Genomic DNA, 12658 nt, shown 5'->3' with positions numbered 1-12658 from the left:
ATTATTGCTTTATTTAAGAGATCCTGGATTTTAAAAGTACTAGAAGAAAACGTGTGTGAGAAGTTACAATGTTAAGCTAGTGAAGCTACTCTTGGCATGCTACTTAATTATGCAACCATAAAGGAAATAACTTATAGAATAAACATATAAAGATTTAAAAATGATCTATGGAAAACACACAAAATGAAAACACAAATACTAAATAGGGTAAAATGTTTACTGCATACATAAAAACAAAGTTATAATCTGTCATATAACAAGAGCTTTTAGAGATCAACAAGAAAAAGATGAATGAATTCCCAAGAACAAACAGGAAAAAGACATTGATATACAAGATATGAATGTAGAAATACAAGTGATTACAGCTTATGACAGGATATTCAAGCCCAATCATAATCAAACTACAAGTCTAAATGATTTGTTGTTGTTGTTGCTGTTGTTGTCATTGTTTATCCTTGAAACAATTTAAATTACCTCAATGGTAACATGATTGTATTGTGACATTGAGCAAAGAGAGAGATGCTTGTATAACATGTAGGACTATAAATTGTTTTTAACTTTAGTAAAAAATGACTGGTAATAGGAATAAACATGTAAAATGTGCATATCTTCTGATTTACATATTTAACTTTTGAGAGTATATCCTAAGCATATGCAAGCTAAGTAATAAAAATAATTTTAGAGTTGTCTATGGTATATGGAAAATATGAACAATCTAGCTATTAATAGATAAATACATATATTATACTTTCTTGAAATTTATATTTATTACCATTTTTCTAATATTTAAAAAATCATTTAACACAGGTATGTTAATTATGTATGAGGGTGTAGTGTTATGCAAAGTTACAAATACAAAATCCATACAACTCATTTTAAGGATTTTCTCTCTCTGCCTGGTAGTAAAACTTTTAAGGAATAAGTTAACAAGTTGCAATTGAAATAGATTTGAGCTTTTCTGGTTATATTATCTTGGCCTTAGCCTCAGGTAATAACTAAAAAATTTCCACATATTTTTGTCCTTTAATCCTCATAACAAAACATTTGGATATATATTATTTTCTCTGTATCCTTGATGAATAAATTGTGGTTCCCTCCCCTCCCCTCCCCTCCCCTCCCTTCCTTTCCCCTCCCCTTCCCTTCTCTTCCCTTCCCTTCCCTTCTCTTCCATTCCTTCTCCCTTCCCCCTTCTCCCTTCCCTTGCCTTCCCTTCCCTTCCCTTCTTTCTCTTTCTTTCTTTTTCTTCTTCTTGTAACTTGCTAAGGAAAACACAAGCTAAGATTTGATGCTATTGAAATGAAGAAAATATTTTCTCCAAAGCTGCTGGGAAATGAAATGACCACTTTTCTAAGTCATGTTTTATTCAGTTAACAAGGGATTGTAATTTCCCATGTGTTGAAACAATAATTTTCATCCTTACCTTTCTAGTTTAGCACTAAAGGGAAGCAGGTTTGGGAGTTTGGCTTTCTGTCCTATTGCAATATATGTATTTCTGCATAGATATGCTAGAGAGAAAACTAGTTGATAGCTAGTGAGACAATGTTTAAACTTATTTCAGTATAAATAAAAAATCACTTGTACTACTGTCAGTAATTGATTTTAAATGCCATTCAGGTTATCAAAACAGATGTTTTCAAATGATGATAAGTAGAAAACAGTTTAATGTCAACTGATGTGGAAGTTGCTTATTTGCAGTAATTAAAGAGGAGAGGTCTGGCCCATGAAAATATTATATTACAAACAGTGGCATTGTCAATGAAGCTGTTAGATTACTCAAGAGTGTAGTATGGTGAAAGTTACATGTTAAATATCGATTATTGAAAAATGGAGCATCTTTGAAAAGGAATTTTGCACTATAGAAAACATCTCAGGAACTCTAAGAACAATTCTAAGAGCAATTTAAAGAACGTTTTTCTATAATATAATAAGCTTATTTATGTAACAGGGAATATATCAGGAAATGATTCATTCTACTCGCTCAAAGATCTCATTTGGGGTAATAAAGTATAATTTTCTGGTGTTAGCTGCTATTAATACATAGGCCAGTTGAATTATATCCTAGGCAGAATAGTCCTACATGCAACTGAAAAATGTTGTCCAAGTAATTTTAGTATATTTTTAATATTTGAGTCATCAGCCATCCATTGTCGAAAGTAAAATAAATATATCAAATAAAAACATATGTACTTCATTCATCTCATTAGATTGTCAGCATTTACAGTCAGAAAGTATTTCTGAAAGTACTGTATTTCAGTTCAGAGGGAATATACTATAATTTATAAACTTGCTGAAACAGTATCCAATTATTTTCCACTGTGACACCTACTAGACCCAAATAAACCATGGAAAAGTATAAATACTACTTTATTATACATCCTGTGTAGGCACGGCATCATGCTGCCTATAACAGAATGACCAAATTGGTTTTGTGACAGTTTTGTTTTGCTTTTTAAATAGCAAGTTTATTTTTATGTTTTATAGATTTTGTCAAAAATATAGCCTAATTAAAACAACACCTGTAAACTGTGACGTATCTAGACTATGCAATATTGTTTATTGGAAAAGAGATGAACTATCAAAGCATGCAAACACATGGATGAAATGTATGTGCATATTACTAAGTGAAAAAAGCCAATTTGAAAAGTCTGCATACTGGATGATTCCAACTATATGGCATTCTGGGAAATGCAAAATTGTGGAGATAGTAAAAAATTAGTGTTTGCTAGGGATTAGGATGGAAGAAGGGATAAACTGGTGGAACACACAGAATTTTGGGGGGCAATGAAACTATTCTGTGTGATTCTATAATTATAAAGACAAGTCATTATATACTCACAAAAACTCGTGGGATATACAACATCAAGAGTAAACCCTAGTGGAAATTATGGACTTTGGGTGACAATGGCATGTTGATACAGGTTTCTTGATTGTAACATGCGTACCACTCTGGTAGGGGATGTTGAAAGTGGAGAGGCTGTGCGTGTGTGGCAACAGAGGTGTATGAGTACTCTTTCTAACTTCCATTCTATTTCACTGTGAACCTAAAAATGCTCTAAATGTAGTCTATTTTTAAAACATAAAATAAAAATAAAACACTTAAATTTTATCTTCTTAATCATCATACTTTCAGACTCACCACCTTAAGTATTTTACTCTTTGACACTTACCAAAATGGTGATGCAATTGAAGAATGCTACTTGATTCCTCTATGATGCATCATAGTAAAGTCATGCTTGCATTTTTTCTTTCTTATTGTAGTAGAAAAGACATGGATTTTAGAATCTATAAGATCTTAGTTCCAATTCTAGTTATACTAGCTGTGTATCTTGAATAGATAATATCCTTTTAAGGTTACAGTGAACATTAAGTAAGAAATTTTTTGAAGTAGTTTAAAATACTGATAAATATTAAGTATGCTTTTAATACTCATATATATTTTCCCTTTCAGTCAATACTTGTAGTTCAATGTTCACAAAGCTTTTGTTAAAAGGGCAATGTTTTTAAAATATTCCTGTACAGCTGTAGTTTATCATTGTATGAATCGTATTACAACACTAGAGTCTCCTAGCTCATAGCTAGGAGCTAGTTAGTTCTTAACTGTGTAAAGAAGATAAATCTTTTCAAACAACACAGTCACAACTCACTCATCTTAAAAGGTATCTCATTATCCTAGAACAAACTTGGCATCATTGTATTACTGACTTCCAAGAGAAACAAATCCCATTTTGCATGTATTGTCTTTCCTCTTACTGGCATTCTTTTATAAATGCTGTTGACACAGTAGCTTGCTTTCTCACAGTTCAGTTTTCCTAACTGTTTGATTCCATGGCAAATCCATAATCCTATTTTAAATATTCTCCAGGCCATGAAAATGAATGCTATTTATATCAATTCGGCTGTTTAACTGCAGTGCAGAAAAAGCTTTTGTATCCAGAGATGCAAGCCTCTGGTTCAAGCATAAATTACTAGGGTACACTGCTCTTTGTTCTTTTAAGTGTAACTCTCCTTGACATGAATCCTCATAGATGTCTTAGGTAATAACTGATATTCCAAGAAAAAAAAAGTGTGAAAAACAGTTAAAGAAAAGACAATTTACATTTTTAATCTGATATATCAGATCATGTTTCCAAAATGAAATATCTCTTAACTCTGGTAATCAATTAATTCATGCATATTTCTATCAATTTGGAAATGAGTCTTTTGCAAAACTTGAGTCATGCCTCATGTACTAGCTCCTTGACAGGTATTGCGCAGAGAGATTAAATCACAAAGTGGATTGTAATCAGACAGATCTTAGTTCAGATTGTGACTCTTTCCTACCTAAACTTTCAGTTTTAAGCTTGAACTTGGCAGAGCTTATTTTATGAATTACAAATAATATTTACTTCTTGAGGTTGATGTAAATATTAAATTATATAATATATGTAAAGGGCTATGCAGAATCTGGCATGTAGTGAAAGCTGAATTCAAATTATTATTAATGCAGGGCTATCTTAAGTGTGACACACTATTTTAGTCCTGCCAAAATTTGAACACAAGGAAAGTACAGAAGTTATCCAAATTCTGACATTCATGCTCTTAAATGAAAATTAGCTACATTCACTTATTTAACAAATTTCTGTTAAGGAATATCTTTGATACAGGCACTACAGTAAGTATTATTTTTTTAAATGATCATAATAAAGTTTTTTTAAAATAAGATAAATAAGAGTGTCAGTTGACAATTTGTATTTACTTTTATATGCTGTTTGTTGGTTTATAAATGACTATTGAATACTAATTATGTAACTGTTGGATACTAATTATGTGAAAGCTCATAAATGAGGTAACTTGCAAAATGCAAAGACCAAAATAAATGTAATCTCTGTCCCCAAGGAGCTTATGTTCCATTCGGTGCAACAAGGCCAAGAAACATTACATTGGTATGGAATACTCTGTTCTAGGTCATGGTTCAATTAGGACTGCATATTATAAGTTCATTAGCTTTCCAATAAATGATTAATCTTTTCGGTTTTAAGAGCACATCATAGAAAATATAATAGAATGTGGATAACTTCTGTACTTTCCTTGTGTTCAAATTTTGGCAGGACTAAAATATGTCTGTTTTTCCTTTCTTCCAATAATATCTCATGCCATGTTTATGTAATTAATACAGTAGATTATTATCCATGAATTCCATATATGCAAATTCAACTATATGCTAAAGTTAACTTGTGCCCCCCCAAATCTACTCTTAGGTCTTTCACTGTCATTCATAGACATATGCAGAATAGCAGAACAATTGAATTGCTTGTTGTCTACTTTCTCAGCTAAGGTTGAACAAGGTGACACTGTGTCTTCCTGTTTCAGCTCTTTTACTGTAAAGAATTATCATTTTGAGGGTCTACTTAGTGACATGTTTTTCACATTGTTGTGCTTTCTGTTGGGCGTGTTCCTGTTTAAAATCACTCCCCACCACTCACTTCTGCCCCCAAGCATAGTGATGAAGAGTTATCCTGTTTTTCTTAGTGCAAGAACGCTGTGATGTGCCTTATGGAGCAAATACATGTGTTAGATAAGCCTCATTCAAGCCTGAGTTATAGTGTTGTTGGCCGTGAGTTCAATGTTAATGAAATAAGATGTCTTTAAAATCAGGTGTTTAAAATAAGGTGTCTTTAAACAGAAACACATATGAAATAGGTTATATATTAAAGGGTTCATGAAAATGTTGTGACCAGAGGCTCACAGGAACCTGATTCTGTATTTCTAGTAGGACCAATGATTCAGTAATTGCTAATTCAGTGTTTACGGTGAGAGTACAGGTAAAAACAACTGCAAGTAATTAAAATTATCTATACCACTTGTAGTAATCAACTCTTAGTAGTCAACTTCTTCTTAGAGTTCACAGTATAATATAGAGATGATGGGTACCAGATTGGATTACATGATCTTTTGATGTTTTTTGATCCTCCTAATACTTTTCTTGATGGAATTGAATGATTGGTTATCTTAAGTCCAGCTTCCAGAAATAAGCTTTGATCAAGTTTTGATATGGTATATCTGAATTCTATGCACTCCCACTGCCTTTTCCATAACTATTCACACTCTAACCAGCAGTGGAACATCATTTGCAGAGATGGGATGAATCGGTAATTTTGGGCTGTGAAATGTGCTTGTCCCCAGAGGTCTCATCAGATGCTCAGTTTGGCTTTCACTATGCAGCAGCCAATCATTACAGGAAAAACTGTTACTCTTCCTAATCTTAAGTAACTTTGATTTTACCCTCTCATCATGAAATAAGACCTACTTAGTCATACAGAGGGGAGTTTAAGATAAAGGAAAATGAGAAATGTTAAAAAAGAGTAGAAATGCTATCCAAGGAAGGAGAGAGAAAGAGATGCAGATTAACACAGGGTGAATTTGGACCAGAATGCGTTAATACAGATGTTCAGTAAAGCTAGATCTAATTATCATTGAAAATCCCCCCCTCCCTTTAAAATATCTCCAACACTATGTTAAGAAAGAGAGAGAGAGAGTTAGAAACTTCTTCTTCCAACCTTGTTCAAGGTTTTGCCCTCCCCCATACTCTTTATTCTGTTGTGGGCATGGAACGTGATTTTTCTTATTGAAAGTTAAAAAACAACAAATATTTGAGATCTGCTGGGAACACACACGCATGCATAAAAAGATAGTGAATTTGGGAGAAAGAGTTCTAAACTCAGAGTAAAGGGCTAGGTTCTAATTATCTGAAGATGGCAAATTGCTGGCTTTGTAGGATGGATGAATATATAGATGATTGATTGATAGATAGATAGATAGATAGATAGATAGATAGATAGATAGATAGATAGATATGGATGAGGCCCAAACCTATAATATGCTACTTCATTTTGCTGTGGGTTTGCAGACAAGTCTAGTTTAACTTCTTTATTGCAGTCTTCACCTCAACACACTTACTGCAAGAGACAATATTATTATCAGGCTAAGAGCTACAGAACAGAAGGTGGATTTATATAGCAGAAGGTGGATTTATGAGCAGAAACCTCTATAACAAATAGTACAGAAAGAGACCAAGATTCAATAATTATACCCAGTTAGGTCTCAGTGCCTGCTTTGCCTAAAATGATAATACCTGGCAACTTTTTCTCTCAAGATAGATGTGTGCCTAAAAGCGTACACTGTGGTAGGTGATTCAAAGATAGGATGAATACTCTCTTTCCCCCCAGGACATCATGATATATTTATCTTCTTTGGTTTTTTTTTTTTTGTTTTTTTTTTTTTTGTTTGTTTGTTTTTTGTTGTTGTTGTTTTGAGACGGAGTCTCGCTCTGTCGTCCAGGCTGGAGTGCAGTGGCCGGATCTCAGCTCACTGCAAGCTCCGCCTCCTGGGTTCATGCCATTCTCCTGCCTCAGCCTCCCACGTAGCTGGGACTACAGGCGCCCGCCACCTCGCCCGGCTAGTTTTTTGTATTTTTAGTAGAGACGGGGTTTCACCGTGTTAGCCAGGATGGTCTCGATCTCCTGACCTCGTGATCCGCCCGTCTCGGCCTCCCAAAGTGCTGGGATGACAGGCTTGAGCCACCGCGCCCGGCTATTTATCTTCTTTGAAGACCAAGCACTCACTTGGCAGTTTGCTTTGGCAGCAGAGCTTTCTGAGAGAGAGACAGAGAGAGAGAGAGAGAGAGAGAGAGAGAGAGAGAGGGAGGGAGGGAGGGAGGGAGGGAGGGAGAGAGAGAGAGAGAGAGAGAGAGAGAGAGAGAGAGAGGGAGAAAGTATTGACAGAGTGGTCACATTTCTCATCTTTTTGTCAGCTCTGGTAGTAAATTCAAGATTTAAATTTGTAGTAAAGTATGGAACTTTATAGAACACAATGTAAATGTCAAAATAGACACCAGGAAAAATTATTTTTGCTTCTACAGCCCTATCACAAAGGCAATCTCAGATTTAATAGTTATTCCAAAAGGAATGGGAGCATAAAGCTTCATTGTAAAACACAATACTCTAACAAATGGTGGAAGGCTTGCCATTTCATTGCAAAGAGAGAACATAGTACTTCTTTGCCGAATACGTGGCGAATCATATTTAATGAAGCTATTATTCCAGTGAGAAGAAATAACAATTTGACTTCTAGGGAGTTTTAATTGACAGTATTGTAATATTTGTGCAATGTATATCCACTACAAGAATAAAAGAAGCTTTTACAATTGCATACTGAGAAATGAAAGTATCAATAAAAGTTCTGTAAATCCTGGAAATAATAATATCACAATATAGCTAGCTAAAGAACAATTTTCTTCACTAGATTCACATAGCTTAGAGAAAAATAATTTTCACAGAAATATACTCATCATCTCTTTCCCTAACCCATATTTTGCAATTTTCCTTATTTCCTCTGTATTCCACTATTTCATCATCTCATTATTAAGAAGCAAAACATAGAGGCATTTTTGCATTTTGCACTACAGTCTTTTGTTTGAAATTTAATGGGTCATGAGTTCTGCAGTCCTTGGGAAGACAGTGTTTAAAAAATATATAGGGATTTTTAGCTATTATATACTTGAAGCCATCTGCTTAATATGTCATTTTCTACCATTACTATAAAGGTGTGGAAAGTGTTATCTCACTTTGACTTCACCAACAAACACTTCAACATGTATTAGTTCTTTCCCATAAGAACCATCACTCAAGAAATACCAGTTGAATGCATATAAACATGGCACTGTGCTAGGTAATGTGGAGGATACAAAGGTAATAGACACCTGTATCTGACAACATTCTGGTAGGAAAAGGAGACTTACACAAAATGTTTATATAGTTTCACTACAGAGTGAGATGTGGCCTAAAAGTCATGCAGGAAAGAAACTGTGAGATGAATTTCAGTAGAAGAAATCAATATGAGCTCCATACAGGGGTTTTATTATAAGGGAGTAGAATTTTCACCTCAGTTAAGGTAGAATGTCCTTAGGGGAAAAGCAAAGAAAGTTCAGGACACATAGGGAGAATCCATCTAATTTGAAGTACAGACTATATGAAGGGAGGTAGTAGGTGATAAGTTTAGAAAAACATGTAGAAGCCAAAATAACAAAATTATTTAACATCAGATAAGGCAGTTTGAATTTTATTTTACAGGCAATAGGGCATCACTGAAAATTTTGAACAAGAAAGTAATATAATCACAATTAGACTCAGGATAGAGTGGATTAAATAAGGAATGGAATTGATATTAGAAATAAAAATTAGGTATAAGGCACAGAGAGGGTAATAACCTCCTGAGCTAGAATATTTTATATTTTTCATTTCTGCTTAACACCAATTCTTGGATTCCTGGATTTTACTAAGAGTATATATACATATATATACTATATATATATATTATATATATATATATTCACATCAAGATAAAGCTATGATCAATAATGTTTCTTTTTTAATTTCAGATTTTTCATTATTCATATACTGCTTCATATGTGATTTACAACATACACACTAGGTAAGTTCTTTGATTTTCTGGTTTTCATGAGCAATTGTGTTATTAAATTGTTGGTGTAGATATCAGTTTGTTCATATAAAAATGTCCACATTTTTTCAAGGGAAGTTTGGGAGTTAAATCCTCCAGAAGTAGAGGACTCCGTCTTGCAGTACGCGGCCTGGGGTGTCCAAGGGCAGCAGCTGGTAAGCACAGGCTTTGGTATGCACTGAACACTACCATTCAGGGTCTTACGGAAAATGTTTACTGAAACTTAGGAAAGGACTTAGGAAAACATAAAGTTTTGTAGGGCAAGTTTTCTTACGGTTTTTCCAAAGTCCTTTATATCTTTTATCTAATATTCCAACTTAAGAATACATTAAATGATACTAGTATGATTTTATCAGTTAATAAAGACAAAAGTTTGTTAAGTAATATATGATTAAACTGCTGGTTTGTAGTGAAACCTAGAAGAGATCCAAGGTTACTAGGACCTTGTACTGAGTAATTTCCATTACATAATATTGTCAGTTTTCATGAAAAATTCAAAATAAAGATTATTTTTTCTTAAAGCATTGTTCAGGATAAAAATTTGGATGGAATTATTTAATATTCTCTTAAGAGAGGATTTTTACTTTTATTTTTATTTTGAAATAATTACAAACTCAAAAAGATAATTATTGATGTATAAAGCAGTTTGAGCAATTATATATATATGTGTGTGTCTGTGTGTGTGTGTGTGTGTGTGTGTGTGTGTGTGTGTATATATATATATTTTTTTAGGCAAATACATATATATAGTTTTTGGCAAAGTCTTGCTCTGTCATCCAGGCTGGAGTGAGATCTTGGCTCACTGTAACCTCTGCCTCCCAGGTTCAAGCGATTCTTGTGCCTCAGCCTCCCAAGTACCTGGGATTACAGGCACATGGTACCGCACCTGGCTAAGTTTTGTATTTTTAGTAGAGACAGGGTTTCACCATGTTGGCCAGGCTGATTTCAAACTCCTGACCTCAAGCGATCCACCCACCTAGGCTTCCCAAAGTGATGGGATTACAGATATGAGTCAGTGAGCGCGGCCTGCAATATTATATTCTTGTACATATCTCATGGTGACCATGTAAAGCCTTTCTCAAGGGAATACTGCTCAGGGACTAGTATTGCTTACTATCATGTGCATGCTCAGATGTATTGAGCATCACCAAACTGATTTCTAGGTTATTTGTCAAGTGTGTTTACACCTACGAGCAACAATGAGAGTTCCCTTTGTTCCATATCCTTGCCAACTCCTATTTTCTCAGACTTCTGAGTAATTACCCAAATGATGATACAAAATGGTATTTCATTATAGTTTTATTAACATTTAGTATTTCCTTGAATTCTAATAAGCTAGAGCAACTTTTCGTATCGTTACTGGCAATTTGTATTTTCTCATATGTGAACTATCTATACATATATTTGTCCACTCACATTTTTTATTCTTTTTTTAATTAAAAGGAACCCCTTATATGTTCTGGATATTAATACATTATTGGGTCTATCTTCATCCAGTTTTTGGATTTACTTCTCGCTCTCTTAATGGATTCATTTCTACAAACAGACTTTTTAAATAAATGTAGTCTGATTTATCAAATACATGATTTCTACTTTTTGTTATTTATGAAATCTTTATAATGAAATACTTCTCTAGAATTTTTCAAGTGGGCCTTCCATGTATAGGTTCTTGATCCATCCATCTGAAATTGCTTTTTTTTGGTATGGTGTTAAATCTCTGTCCATTTTTAAATTTTTTTTTATTTTTTATTTTTTTTTGAGACGGAGTCTGGCTCTGTCCCCCAGGCTGGAGTGCAGTGGTGCGATCTGGGCTCACTGCAAGCTCCACCTCCTGGGTTCACGCCATTCTCCTGCCGCAGCCTCCCGAGTAGCTGGGACTACAGGCGCCTGCCGCCACGCCTGGCTAATTTTTTTTTTTTTTTTTTTTTGTATTTTTAGTAGAGGTGGGGTTTCACCGTGTTAGCCAAGATGGTCTCGATCTCCTGACCTCGTGATCCGCTCGCCTTGGCCTCCCAAAGTGCTGGGATTACAGGCGTGAACCACGGCACCAGGCCATCTCTGTACGTTTTTATATATGTTTTATATGGCCAACAAATGTCCTGAAACCTTTTATTGACCACTTCATTCTGTAACTAACTACTCCTCTGCAGTGTTACAATGTTGTGCTCCACATATGCATGAGTCTTCTTCTGGCTCTTTTTATTTCCAGATGGTTTGTCTATTAATGTGCTAAGACAACAGTGCCTTAATTAAAATAAGCTTTGCTCTCTGACAAGGCAGTTTCTTAGGCTGACTTTGACTCTTCTTGACTTTTTAGCCTTTCATATTAATGTCACAATTGTCTTTCAGGTTACATACCCATTTTCAGAATTTTGAATACATTATTTTGAATCTATATGTCTATTTTGGGAAATTAACATCTTAGTGATACTGAATCTTCATGTCTACAAACATTTAACATATGTATTTAGTTATTTAAGACTCTTAATATCTCAGTCAAATTTTACAATTTCATGTCTAAAAATTTGCAATTTATCATTTTGGTCACTCTTTTAAGTGCTTGTATTTCTTATTTAAAAAATGTTTGCTACTGGCAAATAGAAAGGTGCTCAAAATATTTATTTATTTATTTTATATATTTATTTATTTTATATATATCAACATTGCTACACACAATTATAAATTCCAAATAATTCTGTGTAGACTATTATGCTTTTTGTTAATAATGACATTTTTCTTTTCCATTTCAATTTTTATAATTTTTATGTCGTTAAAATCCTTCTGCACTTGTTAACCTATGAATGTAACTAGGTATTGTAGGGTTTTTTGTTTTTGCTGGGATACTAAAACATGGATTCTCTTATGGTTACTGGATTAAGTTTTACAATTTTTTTTAGTTAGTTTTAGTTAGTGACTGCAATTGATGAGACATGCTTAATGGCTTAGGATTTTTTCAAAATACTTTTTATGTGATAGATAATTTTATATATTTTCTATGTGACAGGCACAATGTTCTATATATGCCTACTGGATCAATCTTAATAATTATGTTTCTAAGAGTTGTATGTTCTTACTAATGACAGTGGATATGTGATTGTTTTTCTTTAGTTGTCTGTCAATTTTGCATTATATAATTTGAACTATGTTGTAAAGAGTGAGGAAG

The 12658-nt window shown here is 33.8% G+C and overlaps 1 protein-coding gene across 1 annotated transcript in view; it reads left to right on the top strand.

Moving 5' to 3' along the window:
* The window catches only part of DPP10 (dipeptidyl peptidase like 10), a 365506-nt gene that overhangs the window by 205254 nt on the left and 147594 nt on the right, over positions 1 to 12658 (top strand). The window contains exons 3-4 of the mRNA XM_030916466.1: positions 9416 to 9468; positions 9569 to 9650. The gene's annotated coding sequence lies outside the window, so the exon portion shown is untranslated. The remainder of the gene's footprint in view (positions 1 to 9415; positions 9469 to 9568; positions 9651 to 12658) is intronic.

Source organism: Rhinopithecus roxellana, chromosome 14, assembly GCF_007565055.1.
Source record: "Rhinopithecus roxellana isolate Shanxi Qingling chromosome 14, ASM756505v1, whole genome shotgun sequence".
Lineage (NCBI taxonomy): Eukaryota > Metazoa > Chordata > Mammalia > Primates > Cercopithecidae > Rhinopithecus > Rhinopithecus roxellana.
Note: the sequence above shows the minus strand (reverse complement) of the source record. Positions and strands in the feature narration are given on the sequence as shown.